Consider the following 18098-nt stretch of genomic DNA (forward strand, 5'->3'; position numbering starts at 1 on the left):
CGCATGAGTCTTAAATCGGACTTTTAGAGAACCTTATAATTTGGTCTGTCAGCACACCTCCCCAGGACGTCATTTAAAAACGTCCCCGTAACCTTTACCTGCAGGTCCTCTGCGTGACGTTCGCATGAGCCTTAAAACGGACTATTAAGGAACGTTATAATTTGGTCACTCAGCACACGTCCCCCGACGTCATTTAAAAACGTCCCCATAACCTTTACCTGCAGGTCCTCTGCGTGACGTTCGCATGAGCCTTAAAACTGACTATTAAGGAACGTTATAATTTGGTCACTCAGCACACGTCCCCAGGACGTCATTTAAAAACGTCCCCGTAACCTTTACCTGCAGGTCCTCTGCGCGACGTTCGCATGAGCCTTAAAACGGACTATTAAGGAACGTTATAATTTGGTCACTCAGCACACGTCCCCAGGACGTCATTTAAAAACGTCCCCGTAACCTTTACCTGCAGGTCCTCTGCGTGACGTTCGCATGAGCCTTAAAACGGACTATTAAGGAACGTTATAATTTGGTCACTCAGCACATGTCCCCAGGACATCCTTTAAAAACGTCCCGTAACCTTTACCTGCAGGTCCTCTGCGTGACGTTCGCATCAGCCTTAAAACGGACTATTAAGGAACGTTATAATTTGGTCACTCAGCATAAGTCCCCAGGAAGTCCTTTAAAAACGTCCCGTAACCTTTACCTGTGGTCCTCTGCGGGACATTCGCATTTGGTCCTTCCAAAACGTCCCCTTGACGTCCTCTGATGGTCCTCTCTGAACCAGAAAAATGTTTTTCATTTGACCGACATTTTAATGAAAAGCCGGCCAAATATCTAACCTATTTCTGCTTCTAAATTAGCCTATTGAAGAAAACTGACCGCCAGCATAGCTTAAATAATAACATAATCAGGTAGTTTAGAATGCAACATGTTTATTTTCCTAAGTTTACAATGGGAAACAAAAACATTTATGTCTGATGCGCGTCAATAAGTGGCCTTTAAGCGCAACCTGCTGTGGCGTTAAAATGAGCGCCGCAACATGGTCATTGCTCTGTTCAATGAGTCAGGTATTCAGTGTTTGGAAAGTTCACTTTCTACATGAACTTGCTCAGTTCATTGTTCATAATTCAAAATTTTGAACTAAGTTCAAAGCTCCAATTTTCAATATGCTGCGAGTGCTATCATTTTTCAAAATCTCTGTCTGCAATACCGCTCGCGGCTCTTCGGCGCGCAGTAGGCCTATAATAAAAGGAAACGCGCAACACTGCAGGTATTACAGGACAAGTTCATCCTCGTCAGAAGGTTTACCCTCATCACTGTTGTTCAGTTCAGTTGGCCTCTGAAAAAAAGCTTTTAAGGCTAGTCTGCTTGGCCATGTTGGATCCTTCTCACTCAGTTCGCTCCTCGTTTGAAACCGAGGGTTTGCGCTTTATTTAAAATGCAGCATATGCGTGTTGTTAAATAACTTTCTAACGGCAGATTAGGCTGTTCCTTTAAAACATAATAAGGGCAGTGCACGTTTGCTTTATAGGCCTAAATATTAGAATTGTTGTCAAATCCAGATTCTGCTTGCGAGACGGGATTTTTAAAGAAATTCCAATCAGACAATTTGACCGGTGAGCTCTTCGTTCTGTTGCAGCATCTTTGAAGGCCTATGGAAAGCTCGATATGTTAAAGCTAGACACTTGGTCACCTTCCTATGTATGCATTGTATTGGAATCATGCAGACATTACATTTATAGCACAGATCAGTAAAGAAGCATTCATATTTATTTTATTTCATCATTCTTAGTTTGGCTAGTTATTCTGCCTCCCTGCCCGCACGTCCGTGATGTGCCATGGATGTTAATTTAAAAAGTAATCATTACGGAAAACCCTCAATGCGTAGTGACTGAGATTGCTACAATATGCTTTTCCTCAAACCCTCGGAAAAAAAGACTAAGTTTGTTGGCTGTCTCACACTGTGATAAACCTGTTAAAGTGACACAATCGTAATCAGACAGTGTTAGGACAGTAGGTAGCGATCTCGTTTAGTAATAGGAAGGTTTACGGTTCAATTCCCATGCCCGTAATCGCGTGTGTCTGTGTATGTGTCTATGCATATCATATGAAATGTGTAAAATAAATGAACTTGTGCGTGGGAGAGGGTGTCGGCTAAGTAGAGATGCTTTCCTTTTTTGTAGGTGAGAGTCAGGTCGAATTTTTGCAACTGTAACATCATGTGCTGCAGGCGAGCTGGGATGGTGTGAAATGGCTTGTTGTGAATGGTGACCAAGGGCTGGTGGTCTGTCTCAAATCACAACTGGCTTGCCGTAGACGTAGTCAAAGAACTTGCAGCAGGTGAAGACCACTGCCAGGAGTTCCTTTTCGATTTGTGCATATCTCGTCTCCGTCTAGGTCAGTGTGCGAGACGCGTATGCCATAGGATTCCCCTCTTGGAGGCAAGCAGCCCCTAAACCATATTGTGATGCATCGCAGGTGAGTGTCACTGATTGCCTCACATCATTGTAATGGAGTACAGGTGGGCTGCTGATGCAGGTCTTTAGCCTGTCAAAAGCATTCTGTTGATGCTCCGTCCAATTCCACACCACTTCCTTGTGAAGCAGCTGACGTAGTGGTGTGGTAAGGTCACTTAGGTTTGGAATGAATTTGCCCAAGTAGTTTAACATTCCTAAAAAACGCTGAAGAGCTGGCTTGTCCTCTGGGGGTGGTATTTCACTGATTGCTTAAATTTTTTTAGGGTCTGCTTTAAGTCCTTTATCTGTGAATGTGTGCCCAACATAGCTCACCTCACTGAGTCCAAACTTGCATTTGCTGGGATTCAGTCTCAGTTTCACCTTTCTGGCACAACCCCGCAAACAGGGAACGTCCCCAGGACGTTAACAGGACATTCGCAAGGTCCCCAATCGTCCCCAATTGGTCCCCGCCACAACGTTCGCTAGAGGACGTTACCAGAACGTTTTTGACGTTCGTAGCAAGTCTACGTTTGGTCCTTCTGTGACATTCGCATGAGTCTTAAATCGGACTTTTAGAGAACCTTATAATTTGGTCTGTCAGCACACCTCCCCAGGACGTCATTTAAAAACGTCCCCGTAACCTTTACCTGCAGGTCCTCTGCGTGACGTTCGCATGAGCCTTAAAACGGACTATTAAGGAACGTTATAATTTGGTCACTCAGCACACGTCCCCCGACGTCATTTAAAAACGTCCCCATAACCTTTACCTGCAGGTCCTCTGCGTGACGTTCGCATGAGCCTTAAAACTGACTATTAAGGAACGTTATAATTTGGTCACTCAGCACACGTCCCCAGGACGTCATTTAAAAACGTCCCCGTAACCTTTACCTGCAGGTCCTCTGCGCGACGTTCGCATGAGCCTTAAAACGGACTATTAAGGAACGTTATAATTTGGTCACTCAGCACACGTCCCCAGGACGTCATTTAAAAACGTCCCCGTAACCTTTACCTGCAGGTCCTCTGCGTGACGTTCGCATGAGCCTTAAAACGGACTATTAAGGAACGTTATAATTTGGTCACTCAGCACATGTCCCCAGGACATCCTTTAAAAACGTCCCGTAACCTTTACCTGCAGGTCCTCTGCGTGACGTTCGCATCAGCCTTAAAACGGACTATTAAGGAACGTTATAATTTGGTCACTCAGCATAAGTCCCCAGGAAGTCCTTTAAAAACGTCCCGTAACCTTTACCTGTGGTCCTCTGCGGGACATTCGCATTTGGTCCTTCCAAAACGTCCCCTTGACGTCCTCTGATGGTCCTCTCTGAACCAGAAAAATGTTTTTCATTTGACCGACATTTTAATGAAAAGCCGGCCAAATATCTAACCTATTTCTGCTTCTAAATTAGCCTATTGAAGAAAACTGACCGCCAGCATAGCTTAAATAATAACATAATCAGGTAGTTTAGAATGCAACATGTTTATTTTCCTAAGTTTACAATGGGAAACAAAAACATTTATGTCTGATGCGCGTCAATAAGTGGCCTTTAAGCGCAACCTGCTGTGGCGTTAAAATGAGCGCCGCAACATGGTCATTGCTCTGTTCAATGAGTCAGGTATTCAGTGTTTGGAAAGTTCACTTTCTACATGAACTTGCTCAGTTCATTGTTCATAATTCAAAATTTTGAACTAAGTTCAAAGCTCCAATTTTCAATATGCTGCGAGTGCTATCATTTTTCAAAATCTCTGTCTGCAATACCGCTCGCGGCTCTTCGGCGCGCAGTAGGCCTATAATAAAAGGAAACGCGCAACACTGCAGGTATTACAGGACAAGTTCATCCTCGTCAGAAGGTTTACCCTCATCACTGTTGTTCAGTTCAGTTGGCCTCTGAAAAAAAGCTTTTAAGGCTAGTCTGCTTGGCCATGTTGGATCCTTCTCACTCAGTTCGCTCCTCGTTTGAAACCGAGGGTTTGCGCTTTATTTAAAATGCAGCATATGCGTGTTGTTAAATAACTTTCTAACGGCAGATTAGGCTGTTCCTTTAAAACATAATAAGGGCAGTGCACGTTTGCTTTATAGGCCTAAATATTAGAATTGTTGTCAAATCCAGATTCTGCTTGCGAGACGGGATTTTTAAAGAAATTCCAATCAGACAATTTGACCGGTGAGCTCTTCGTTCTGTTGCAGCATCTTTGAAGGCCTATGGAAAGCTCGATATGTTAAAGCTAGACACTTGGTCACCTTCCTATGTATGCATTGTATTGGAATCATGCAGACATTACATTTATAGCACAGATCAGTAAAGAAGCATTCATATTTATTTTATTTCATCATTCTTAGTTTGGCTAGTTATTCTGCCTCCCTGCCCGCACGTCCGTGATGTGCCATGGATGTTAATTTAAAAAGTAATCATTACGGAAAACCCTCAATGCGTAGTGACTGAGATTGCTACAATATGCTTTTCCTCAAACCCTCGGAAAAAAAGACTAAGTTTGTTGGCTGTCTCACACTGTGATAAACCTGTTAAAGTGACACAATCGTAATCAGACAGTGTTAGGACAGTAGGTAGCGATCTCGTTTAGTAATAGGAAGGTTTACGGTTCAATTCCCATGCCCGTAATCGCGTGTGTCTGTGTATGTGTCTATGCATATCATATGAAATGTGTAAAATAAATGAACTTGAACTTGTGTGTGTGTGCGCCCTGTAAGCAAAATGACGGCTCCGCGATCTATTATTATTTTATTTTCTTCATTTAGCTCAGCAAAAACGGTCGTGCCTGCTACGTCCGCGGTGCATCCTTGAATAACGTACCCAGGACGTCTAAAACACGTTTCCCAGATGTCACCACAATGCCCTCAGGACGTTCTTGCAACTTCCTGCAGAACGTCCCCAGGACCTATAGAAACACGTTCCCCAGACGTAACCACAATGCCCTCGGGAGGTGCTTGCAACGTCCTGCATAACGTCCCCATGACCTATAGAAAACGTTTCCCAGTTGTCACCGCAACGTCCTCGGGACGGTCTTGGAACGTCGTGCAAAACGTCCTAAAGTTGTCACGGGAACCATACACATTTACGTTTTTAGAACGTTCAGAGAGACCATTACAGGACGTCTAGGGGACGTCATTTTGCTTACAGGGAATCCAGTACCTTTTTCAGGTTTCTCTCATGCTCATCAGGGTCTTTGCCACCAATGATGATGTCGTCCACGATTATAGCACATAGATATCCTGCAAAGATTTGTTCCATGGTTCTTGAAACAGTTCTGAGGCTGTGCTGATCCCGAACGGCATCTTTAAGAATTTGAATCGGCCGTACAGAGTTGTGAAAGTTGTGCGGAGGGATAAGGCATCATCCAGTTTGACTTGCCAGAAGGAGCTTTTGGCATCAAGGACAGAAAAGTTAACGGCACCTGACATCTGAGCTCCTCCACCGTGCGCATGGGATGGTTAGGGCGCATGAGGGCCTTGTTTAGGTTTCTGGGGTCTATGCCGATGCGCACATCACCCGTCTCTTTCTTATGTGTGGCCACCAAATTCGAAACCCATTCTGTGGGCTCATCCACCGGTTCAATCACTCCCAGAGTTTGCATTCTTTGAGCTCTTGTTCCACTTTTTTTTCCATTGCAGCTGGGATGCGACGTGGAGGGCCGACGACCGGTGTTATCCCTGGATCTACCTTCATTGAGTACGTTACAGGTAATTGTGAAGGAAAACTAATATCTTGGTACCTTCATTGATAATCAACTAACTTTTAAAAAACATGTAAGAAAAATATGCAAAAATTTTAAATTCACCTTGGCCAACTTTAGGCATCTTAGAAATCACATGTCCACTGAGGCTGCAAAAATGTATATGTTCTCATTGATTATATCTCACATTAACTACTGCTTACCCACCTGGTCTACTGCAAACTCCACTACTCTTAAACCAGTCATGTCTCTTTATAAACAGGCTCTTAAAATACTTGACAAAAAACCTAATTCACACCATCACTGGTCAGTACAGACTTTTAAGTTGGGACAATCTGATCACATTTAAGAACTGCTGTTTAATGTTCAAAATCTGGTTTAACCTATCTTATCTTAACTTATCTTATCTTATTTATTTTGTCAATGTTATGTTTGATATATATGTTAATGCCTTTTGTTGAAAAGTGAATGCCTTTTGTTGTAAAGTTGTTTAGCCATTTTCACTCTGGCAGGGGGACTGCCAATGGAAACTAGCCTTTTGGCTACAATTGGGTGCATTTACATTTTAATAACCACTTACTAACCGAGAGTGAGGTCATGCAGGTAAATTATCAGACTGAGGCCATAACGTATCGACCGAGCGATAGCGAGGTTGATACGGCAAAGCCGAAGTCTGATAATTTACCTGCATGACCGAACGGTCGAGGTTAGTAAGTTGTTTATTATATGGCATTTTTTAACTCTTTTCATTTTGAGAATAAATGGTGATTGTAAATAGAAAACATGTAGTTTTGTTCAGCTCTCAAGTCTTCTCACGACACAGTGTTTCAGGTGTTGCCTAGCAAACAATGACTTGCTAACTTCAAGTTACAATGATCAATAGAAAACGGACAACAGGGCTCAGCTTAAATGGCTTTAATTTACAGTTAAACACAAGGTTTTCAAACTATAGTAGTCAAGTCTTCATCATCACTTTCAATAACACATTTCCGCTGCTTCTGAATTGTACTGACCTGTACTAAGTCCTATAAAGTATTACCCGATATCAAAATGTTCGCGAATTCTTGAGTCTTTATTCTTCAACTGTCATGGTACCACGACATTCAACTGGTGTCCTGTTCTCAGATAATTTCATAATAGAATTCCTGATTCTATCAATACATGCTCATGGCTGTTGATATATTGCACATTTTTAAGGATGTAATGTTTAGTACTTGGTACATGGTATCACTCATTTTCACGATTGATGTCACCGGAGTGCAATAACAATAACAATGCAGACCGGCTAGAACGTCAATACACGGCTGGCATGACTACCCATTAGCCAATCAGAATGCTTGTACTGTCGTTGCCATATAATAATGTTTATTAATGTACACTGTCCCTCTTCATCAAGTAAACAAACTGAAACCGAATAATAACCTATATAACAACTATACTGTTAGTACCGCACACTAACCTATAATAACCTTTATAACAACCTATATAAGTACCACACACTAACCTATATATAACAACCCAAATAAGTACAGCACGCTAACCTATAATAACCTATAATCGAATCTAATCTAACAACCGTGAGCTAACCAATAATAACTTATATACTGTAAGTACCTCACGCTTTAATAACCTATATAACAACCTTTATAAGTACCACGCGGTTACCAATTCCTCCACTAGAGCACAGTCCAATTACTCTACCTGTTTTCTATCTTCAATGAACCGAACACCACAGAGAATTTTAATTAGAGTTATTTCAGTCAGATATGCTTGGATTAGGGGCAGGTAGATGGTAAACAGGGCAAGGAGACTCAGGAGCAGGATTAAGAATCAATGACAGACAGTCATTTAGGCCTACATGCATTTTGTTTGGAAGTGTGTTGGTATCTTTGGTATCTAGTTTAGTATAGCTTGGCTTGGGATGCATTTGCCGATTTGACACCAGGTTTTTGTTGACATAAGACTTTCCAGGGTGATGTTATCAGGCCTCATAGACTTCTGCCCCCCCCCCCCCCCCCCCCCTCCCCCCAGTCCATTTCAGTGATCTGCAGGAAGGCTTGGGGGAAAAAAAACATCTGATTTTTTCATTCCCTTTAATGGAGTCCCCAGTCAACAAAATCACATACTGAGGTAATGTTATCCCTTCAAGGTTAAAAAAAAAGCACCTGGGCAAATGACTGTCTTCTTTCCATCTCCAACAAGGAATGCTATTCACCCTATTTCCTCTTCCCTCACAGCACAAACACGCGTGCAGAAAAATGTGTGACGGTGAAGCGCAGTGTGGAATGTGTGTGTGTGTGTGGAAACAATGCACACCGATGAGTGCGATGGCGTGACCAGGCTCAGTTAAGTTACGAGATGCCAGTGGCATCTCAACGACCCCTGGATGAGCCGCAAATCGGCACACACTAGTCATATAAAAGCCGGAGACATCCAGACGGCATAGGCAACAGTATCAAGTTCATGACTGGAGCCACAACCACTGGTGGCTTTAAAAAAAATGATTGTTTTGTGGAAATCATTCACTGACTACAACTGAGAGAAATGTTTTCCCAAAGCAATATTCAAATTTGTGAATGAATATTCTCAAGTGCAGCGTCCAGTTCAATTACTTACTCTATGTTCATTTGTGTATATACTGTAAATTCACTCAGTTCAATTGCTTACTCGACATTCATTTTTGTATATATATTCACTCAGTTGCCAGTTTATTAGGTAGACTTAGCAAAAACCACAAGCATAGAGTATAACAATAAATTCCCCTTCATGATTGTTATAATGTTCAGTTGATGTTGAAACAGTTTCAGAGAGGTGGCGATTCAACTGTGTGATCATTTTGGAGGATGTAGTTTGTGGTGTTGTTTCTGTTTTGAATTTCTATTAATTTACTGTTTCTGTTATTTGGCCTAGCTTCACTGATTGAAATGGGGTGGTCAAAATAATAGAAACACGTGTCAGTACAATGCAATACAATTCAACAGCACCACTAACAGCAGTCTCCAATGAGAGCACACAGTTGAATCAACAGCTCTCTAAATTAATTTCAACAAATACTAAATATTATGAACTACATGAAGCTAAGACCTATGGCTGTATTGGTGTAGTAGTCTGCATTAGTTACAGCTCAGTGTTCATAGTAGACTGGCAACTAAGTGTGTGAGTATTGTTGTATTTGAACAGTATTTTTGTACCTGTTAGATGCTAACTCAGCATTAAAGTACCACAACATACCACACACAAATCCGCTTGAGTACAGCAGTGTGTAATGATTAAAGGTGTAATGCCCCAAACTATATCCTGACCGCTTCTGACTGATAGCACTCCATGTTTAATTTATTCCAATGGGGTAGTAGCCTACATGAGTTATAGCTCAGTGTTCCTAGTACACTGGCAACTGAGTGTGTGAGTAATTTTGTATAGCTGAATTTGAAATGATTACTTTGAAAACGTATTGCAACTCCTGACACAAACACAGTCAGAAAAGCTCCACGTGTTAATGAAGGGGTTCTGATCAGGGTCGAAACTGCTGACCATGACAGCGAAAGACGTTGTGTCTCCCCTTCAAAGGAGATCGCACAGAGTGATCTGCAGACATGATGAAATCACATCTGGTCCTTTTGAGATTGTTTTGCTTTTCAGCTTTCTGCTAGCTAGCTGTTGTTGTGCGGGAACTGTGGTAATGTTTTCCTAGAAATGTATCTCTGGGAAAAACAGAAAACCACTGGATTATTATTGAAAAAAAAAGTACAAAAAAGGACAGGGAAGAGAAGAAAAAACAGCTTTCAACTCAAGTGGCCCATCAGAGAGAGGTCTGGACACTGTTCAAATCCAAACTAGTGGGGCCAAAAACAGACACAATCATCCCCGATGTGTCTGTTCAGCCTCTGCCTGCCCAGAGTCTGGAGAGCCCTTGAGATAATAATAATCTAGGGAATATCAGGTGGCGCTGGGAGAGAGAGAGAGATAGAGAGATAGAGAGAGAGAGAGAGAGAGAGAGAGAGAAAGAGTGAGGGAGAGAAAGAGAGAAAGAGGAAGAGAGAGAGAGAAAGAGAGATCCGGGGGGAAGTGCAAGGGCCTTTTCAGATGATGTCATCGATATTCTGTAATTCAGGCCAGAGAGTCGTAGTAGTGCCGCAGTTAGGGTAACGTGCCGAGATGCTGCCGCAGTAGAGGCTCACCCTGTCACCACTGCCACCAGGGGAGAGAGAGAAAGAGAGAGAGAGAGACAGAGAGAGAGAGAGAGGGAGAGAAAGAGAGAGAGAGAGAGAGATGCGGGGATGAGAGAGGGAGAGAGAGAGGGAGGGAGGGAGAGCGAGCTAATTGAAAAATGGTTCCCAAGGCACAAGCTGGTCAAGTGGGACTGAGTAAACTGAGAGCATGAAGCCTGATAGGAGTGGGTGAAGAGGACGTCAAGTTTGGGTTGTCAGCATGGAAAAGACACCCACAAAAATAGCCAAACAGAAGACATTAGACTTTCACGACTGTGACAGGAGTGATCATCTGTGACACCTCCCTTGCTCATAACAGACTCTATCCATGGGTTTCAGCCTCTTGATAGCCCTGTGCTGCCGGTTAAAGTCTAGTGTAAGACTGACTTTTATGCTCATTCATTTAGCAGACGGTTTTAGCCAAAGCACATTAGTGTACAATACAGATGGACAGTTTCATCAGTGTGTGTCCGCCCTAGGGAGTCAAATCCCCGGCCCTTAGTGTCGCCTGTCGTCTTGCTCTACCAGTTGAGCTACAAGAACAAAAAGAGTGAAAAAAGAGACAGAGTGGAAGGAGAGGAATAAAGAAAAAAGAGGGAGAGACACACAGCATAAAAAGAGAAAAGTGTTAGAGAGCGAGACTGAGAGGCAGCAGAAAAAGAGAGAGTGGGATAGAGGGAAATAGGGAAAGAGGGAAAGAGAGAGGGGCAATAAAAAAGAGAAGGGGGAGCAGAAAAGCAGAGATGCAACAGAGAAAAAGAGGTTATAACAAAAGAGCGGGAGAAAGACTCTCTCTTTCCCTCCCTCCCTCCCTCCCTCCCTCCCTCTCTCTCTCTCTTTCTCTGTCTTTCTCCCTCACTCTCTCAGGTTAGAACAACAGAGCTGTGAATGGGAGAAAGACTCGCCGGTTGTGCTGCAGTTGGAGCTGGAGCTGAGGCTGGAGTTGCCTGGTCCCTGCAGACCTGTTCAGTCCTTCAGTAGAGTGCGTCCGCCTCCAACACAAACACTTGCAAAATAAAGGCTGTGGCGTCCAAGGCAAATCACTTCAGCTGAGTTCAATAACTATTATTCATGTCCTACTTCTGCCCCGCGCTCGGGGCTTTGTGTGATGTTAATAAGGCAAGCCTCTGGTGTTTTGGTAAGGGCGCAGGAGATGCTTGGGAGAGCTGTGTCAACACAAAAGCCCTTCTCTCCGCATGTCTCTCTAATGGACAGCCCTCGGCCCCTCATGAAATCTATACACACACATGTGCACACAGATACACACACACGCACTCTCTCTCACACATACACACACACACACACACACAGGCTACAGTCAGGTGTGGGACGAGTTGTGCTGATCTGCAAGGAGTAGAGGATGTGTGAGCTTTTTCAGATCAGCGTTAGCCCGTATCGTTTTACGACATTAGAGAGGAGACGTTTGGGGGTTTGGGCGTAATCCGAGAAATCAAATCCTTTCTCAGGGGATGTCTAGAGTAGTATGGGAAAAAGGAGGAGTGTTTGTGATTCATTTGAAAGTCTGCACAGTACATTGACTAAAATCACATTTGTAGTTTCTCCATAATCAGATAAAACGATAGGAACAGATCGTCTGACATCCACCTTCATTCAAAACATGAGCAAATGCTTTGGCCTATGACAACCTGCCACTGGTAGAGCATCCAGCCAAAACACAGACATTGGCAGAAGCTTTGACTTCATGAAGGTGACCGACAACAACAAAAGTTTGATTCCAAAAGGAACTGAAACAAGTAGACGTTTTCATGCATTCAGGGTACAATTCGAGAGAATCCGAATCAAAACAGATCGACAAGGCCTTTTATGCCAAAATCAGATTAAAAAATTTCAGCCCGATTTTGACAAAATGTTTAACACATTTCCAACATCGGGCCCAAATATGGACATATATAAAATATATTATTGACTGTGACGGCCCAGCTAACTCCGCCCACGGGCAGATGTGTTCTCTCCCTTGTTCTGTTTAGGAGCGCCTGATTGGCTGGGCTATAAAAGGCCCGCGTTCCAACTTGACGGGAGCTCTCCCTCCTCCATCGCGGTTTTTGGCTCCGGTTGCTTATTGTTTGGTTGTTCCTTAACTGATCTACAAGACATCTTTGGTTGATTCCATTATGCTGACTTACACCACATGTATATTATTCTCCATTCTTTAATCATCCATATTTTCTAGTCTTTGTTAAATTCTATTATTTAATAAAGTCACTTATTATTATTACAACTATGCGTGGTCTCCCCTTTTATGTTACATACTTGAGCCGGTGTGGAACATATGGGGGCTCGACCGGGATTTTACCCGTATTAGATTAGGTAACTTATTTTGGCCCCTTGAAGCCTTGTGGAGGTAAGTTGTGTTAAAACATTTGGTCAGTGGAATTTTCGCTGTTTTCGCTCACAGGTGTTAATTGCCGGTGGCAGCAAAAGTATTATCGGGAGTATTACGCATACGTTGTTAATTTGGTTAAACATTTTATTGGTTAGAGAAGGTAATTTGGTTAAGGTTTGAATTTGTTTGGTAGGCCTTGTTTTCTTTGTTTTGCCGTGCAGGAGGGAGTTGCATTTGGGAGTCTGCAGCCTGCACGTTACCTGGCTGGCTGCAGGTGCGACACGCTGTGCATGCTAGCGATTGGGCGCAGATGTACTTGGTAAGTGGGAGGGTGACGGTAGGTTAGACCCTACCTGAGCTTTGTGAAACCCCGTGGAAGTTTAGAGCGCTTACCGCTGTTTGTTGTTTTGCTCTGTTTATTGTAGTTTGTTGTTTTTGGTGCGTCGAACGCGCTGGGGATGCGTTTGCAGCTCAATTGTATGTGGGCGCACTGAAGAGACAGTTCAGAACTATTGAGGATTTTCTTTTGTGGGAGATAGATACGGGGCAGCTCTTTTTTCGAATAGAATTTAACAAAGACTAGAAAATAAGGATGATTAAAGAATGGAGAATAATATACATGTGGTGTAAGTCAGCATATTGGAATCAACCAAAGATGTCTTGTAGATCAGTTAAGGAACAACCAAACAATAAGCAACCGGAGCCAAAAACCGCGATGGAGGAGGGAGAGCTCCCGTCAAGTTGGAACGCGGGCCTTTTATAGCCCAGCCAATCAGGCGCTCCTAAACAGAACAAGGGAGAGAACACATCTGCCCGTGGGCGGAGTTAGCTGGGCCGTCACATTGACAAATAGCAATGTGACGTCGGAGATGAAAAGACTAGCATGTCAGATTCATTTTTTTTGTCCTGCCTAGTTTGGCACATTCTATGACGTGTTCCTTGGCCAATAGGATGACAGAGTGCTCTCTGGTGTACGTATGGAAACATGGCGGAGAGAAAGAGGGATGGTACTGTTGTTGCTGTGTAATGTTCTTGACATAACTCATCCATTACCTGAAGTTGTCTTATAGGCCAGACAGCCCATACTGTGTCTCAGTGACACCAAGAAACATTCGCTTTCTTCTCTTCTTTCATTTTCCTGACGGAACACAAGACCTCCAGCATCACCCAAGGAGCTCCTGTAACCATGATTGACAATTTCTCAACCCTCCTCCCCCCATGACCTTTGAACTTATGCAAGGGCGCAAACAATGATTGTTCTGGGTCAAACTTGTAGTGTTGCCAGCTCCCAACCAGGACACGGCAAGAATTTATGGCACTAATGCCTAATTTGACATGGTGGCCATCAGGAAAGACAAAAATATTGTGTAGTCTGATCCTGGCATTAGTCATTCTGGTGAAGGTTGAGCTTTGTATCAGTAGCTGGGTTTCCACATTTATGAAAATTCTGCTGAAAAAAATGGGAGTTTGTGCGTATTTCAATCCGCTGTATTATGCAGATTAACAAATGGACACTCTCCTCATATTTAGATGAGTTGTGAATGGCTGTGGGTTCAAAATGGCAAACCCGTTTTCCATTCATTTTACCGTATGCAAATTAGTCGATAATCCCCCCCCCCCCGCTAGCAAATTCATTCTTAATAAATGTAAGAGATTTAATGCCACTTTCAAGCGTTCCCACTTGTGATTCCCTATTTGATTGATTAAACTTTGCATTTAAAGGTTGGATGGAAACCCAGCTCCAGTGTAGAAGGTATCACACTGTGGTGTATATTTCAGGTGCAGGGTCAGATAGAAACACCTCATGTAGAGAGGCAAGGCTAGTTAGAACATAAATAGGCCTACATGCACACAATGAATGAAACTGGGGGGCAGCTAGTTCTGGCTTAGACAAGCCCCCCCCCCCAAACCCTAAGTGTTGAGTGACGTCCGTGATGCAGGGCTAGACAGAAGACATGCAGGGCAACACAGAGCAGTGGAGCTCAAGGGGAAGGATAGAGAAGCCCATCCCCGCAAATGTACTTGAGGAACCAACATCCTGAGGTCTCAGCCATGCATTTGATTACATGGAGGTTGGTTAAGGTCAGTCTCCTTTCAGGTCCTCTCACTGACTGTGTCACCCCTGCTGGGCCCCGTACGACTCAAATGGACAGGGTCAACATGAGGTCATTCGGTGATACACTGAGTGTCCTTCTCTATTTACCTTGGGCCATTCAAACACTGTTGAGCATCCCATTCTGAATGACCAAAAAAAAAACACTGTCCTCTGAGAGATATGGCAGCTTTCAATTCTATTCACTCCTTTAACAACACAACAAGAGACAACAAACAGACTTACACTAAAGCCTTGTCTTTGACCTCCAAGGTGACGGCAGAGAGCTTATCTCGGTATGGAAGCTCCGGAAGGACAAAAAGGTTGTGGCCTCTCTGTGGAAGTTATTTAAAAGAAAGGGACACAATTTCAGTCACATCCTTTAATAATGCCATAACACTGAATGGCTTTCCAGCTCCCATCACGACACACTATCAGTGCACAATAAATGCACATCAACAGGAGGTCTTAGCTTTCGAGTTAACAATCTACGTCACATGGCCGTGGCTTAAGATGAAGGCGCTGAGGAAGACTACAGACAGCAAATGGTGTCATTCAGGGTGTCCTATAAAAATGAGTCCTCTAACGTCCATCGACACATTCGCTGACCGTGAGGGTGTCAACAAGCCAGAAGTCGAGCTTTCATCTCGCACCTCAAGACGTGAAACCCTGAGACGTCCAGATCACCATGCTGTCCATCTACACCGTCGTTTTCACGCTGGCTCTCCTCGCCGAGTACAAGCCCCTGGCGGCATCTATGGTGGTCGGGCTGAGCAAGCTTGATGAGGGCAGAGGCGACGGAGACGGAGGCCTCAGCCTGTTGCTGGGAGACGAGCAGCTGGATGACCTCACGCAGGGCATCCCAACCCAGAGGAGGCTCTCCCTGCAGGACAACCGCCTAGGGGATGAAGATGGCGCCCCGAGGATCATCATCGTCTCTGTAAGTGTGCCTGGTCTGCGTAGGATGTGAAAGCTTGATGTGTATGGTGAGAAATTTAGAAGAACAGTTGTTCAGATTTGTCCCAGTGTCAAGTGGAACTATTCCATACAGAATATCTCAAACTCATGACGTTGAGTACCTGTTCATCAGTACTTTATAATAACATAAAAGTCAGCGTAGGGGTAAATGTAGAATTAAAGTTAAAGCGAGAAAGAGGTATCAAAGTGCTGTTAGAGACTGAACAGTACGTAGTGTATTGCACTGCACTTGAAGGTAAAGCCACAGAGTAACAGGAGCTACAGTGTGTAACACTAAATGTCGTGCCAAAGTCCTCACAAGGAGAAAATGGACGCCAACAGCGCTTGTTTTCCTCTTGAAATTCAGCAGAAATTCAAGCGGAGACAAGAAGCAGTATGTGGCATGACAAGCTATATTAATGGGGTTCTGAGTCCTGATGTCTCGGATGAGTCATAACTTCTGTAGAAGTGTTATGCTATGGATAGTGTGATGATATGGGTCGTGTGAATCAACTTAGCAAATAAACCTTCTAAATGCTTCCCAGAAAGATTCCAGTCGGTTTTCCTGTAAGTGCTGACGTTCCTAATCATGTCCCAACTACCTAAGCCGAATGGAACAGTTGCATGATGGGAAGGGGACAGGCGATTGGTTGACGGGGATAGCAGGGTGGGAGACATAGTGCTGGGAAATGACGGCCGTCGGAGAAATAAAGGCCACTGGGATCTTGTAAAGATGTGTGTGTGTATGTGTGTGTGTGTGTGTGATGTCTGTCTGGGTTGTTTGTGTGTGTGTGTGTGTGTGTGTGTGTGTGTGTGCTTGAGCCTGTAGGTGGGGGTAAACTATGTGACATGAGGCGTCGGAAACTGCGTTGCACAGACACTGACTCTTTTCTTCCATGAAGGGTTCCATTTGAGCTGGCTCCTGTCCAGAACAGTGGAGAGAAGAGGAGGATATCTGTCACTGAGAGACAAAGAAATACAAACACACAAGCACACACACACACATGCATTCTGGCAGGGGGAAGAGGGTCTCTTGCTGATACACTCACACACACAAACTTTTTTACAACAAAAAGATTGCCTTTAGCTACTTCCTTTAACATTCCTTCTTCACACACTTCCCTTTAAATGATCACAGATGCCAAGTTGAAATGAGTCAATTCCCATTATGTATTAGATAATCCTCTGTTGTAACAAACAATCTTTTTTTTTATTTTTTACTAATGCACGTGCATGTATGTGGTGGTTTATTGATGAAATATTAATTAAATGTCCTTGCTCTAGGGGTGGGTCCGGACCTCGGCCGCTCAGCCCAACTTGAGAAAAGTGAATCAATTTGAATTGAAATGAATAGAAATGTACTGCCTCCCCACCTCCAGGATGACGGCCTAGTTGGGTTTAGCACCCGCGCCCAGCAGCTGAGCTCGGGCGCCTCGGGCCGTGCCTTTCCCCTGCTGGCTCAACGGAACCTGGACCTGCCTGCAGCCGACTCTCCCCACGAGGGCCACCGCGAGCCCGACAACGGCGTGTCTGTCAGCCGCCGAGACATGGACGGTGAGCGGAACACATGAGATTCTTGTCAGATTGACGTACATTCCCGTCAAAGTGAGAAAGGTTCATGATCGCTTCGGGAAAGCCAGTGTCAAAGGTTGTTTGAGTTACATGGTCAACTGCAATTGGGAGACAGAGATCACGCTCATCAAGACGTTACATCGACACCAGACGCAAGTTAATGCTGTGGCAGGATGGATACGGAGGGCAACCAGTCATAGTTCTTAGCAGCTCTGGAGATTGAATCTGATTATTGACTTGTTCCTAGAGATCAGTCAGTCAATTCAAGATCTTGCTCTAAAATGGGCCAGGCAGAACTCTCTAGAAGTTTTGTCTTTCCCCTGCATGACATTGAGCAGTTTCTGAGCAATGCATGAGCATTTTCCATATTTCCCTCTGCAGGCTAGTGTTCACAATTTAAGGGAGATACCATATAGGCTATGTTTCCAATGGCAGTGAATGCCCATTTTCAGCAACATTATTGTTCTACTTTCTTCTGGTAGGCATTACAAAAATGTGTATTTTCATGGCTGTGAATCTCCCCATTTCACCATGTGGTGCTTTTTGTCCTGTACGCAGTGCTGAGGTGTATGATCGGCAGAGTCTACAGACCCTGCTGGCAATCCTGAAGAACTGGAGCCTCCACCATCCACCTCCCCAGAACCCCTTAAGAACATGGGGGCGAGTGAGTGAGAGACCCCGCCCCCCCCCCCCCTCAAAACACTCTCTCCTCGTCTTGTGAGTCTCCTGATGTGATAATTATCTGATTCTATTTAAATCAATGAGGAAAAAAACTAAAAAAT

The sequence above is a fragment of the Sprattus sprattus genome (assembly GCF_963457725.1).
Source record: "Sprattus sprattus genome assembly, chromosome: 14".
Taxonomy (NCBI): domain Eukaryota; kingdom Metazoa; phylum Chordata; class Actinopteri; order Clupeiformes; family Clupeidae; genus Sprattus; species Sprattus sprattus.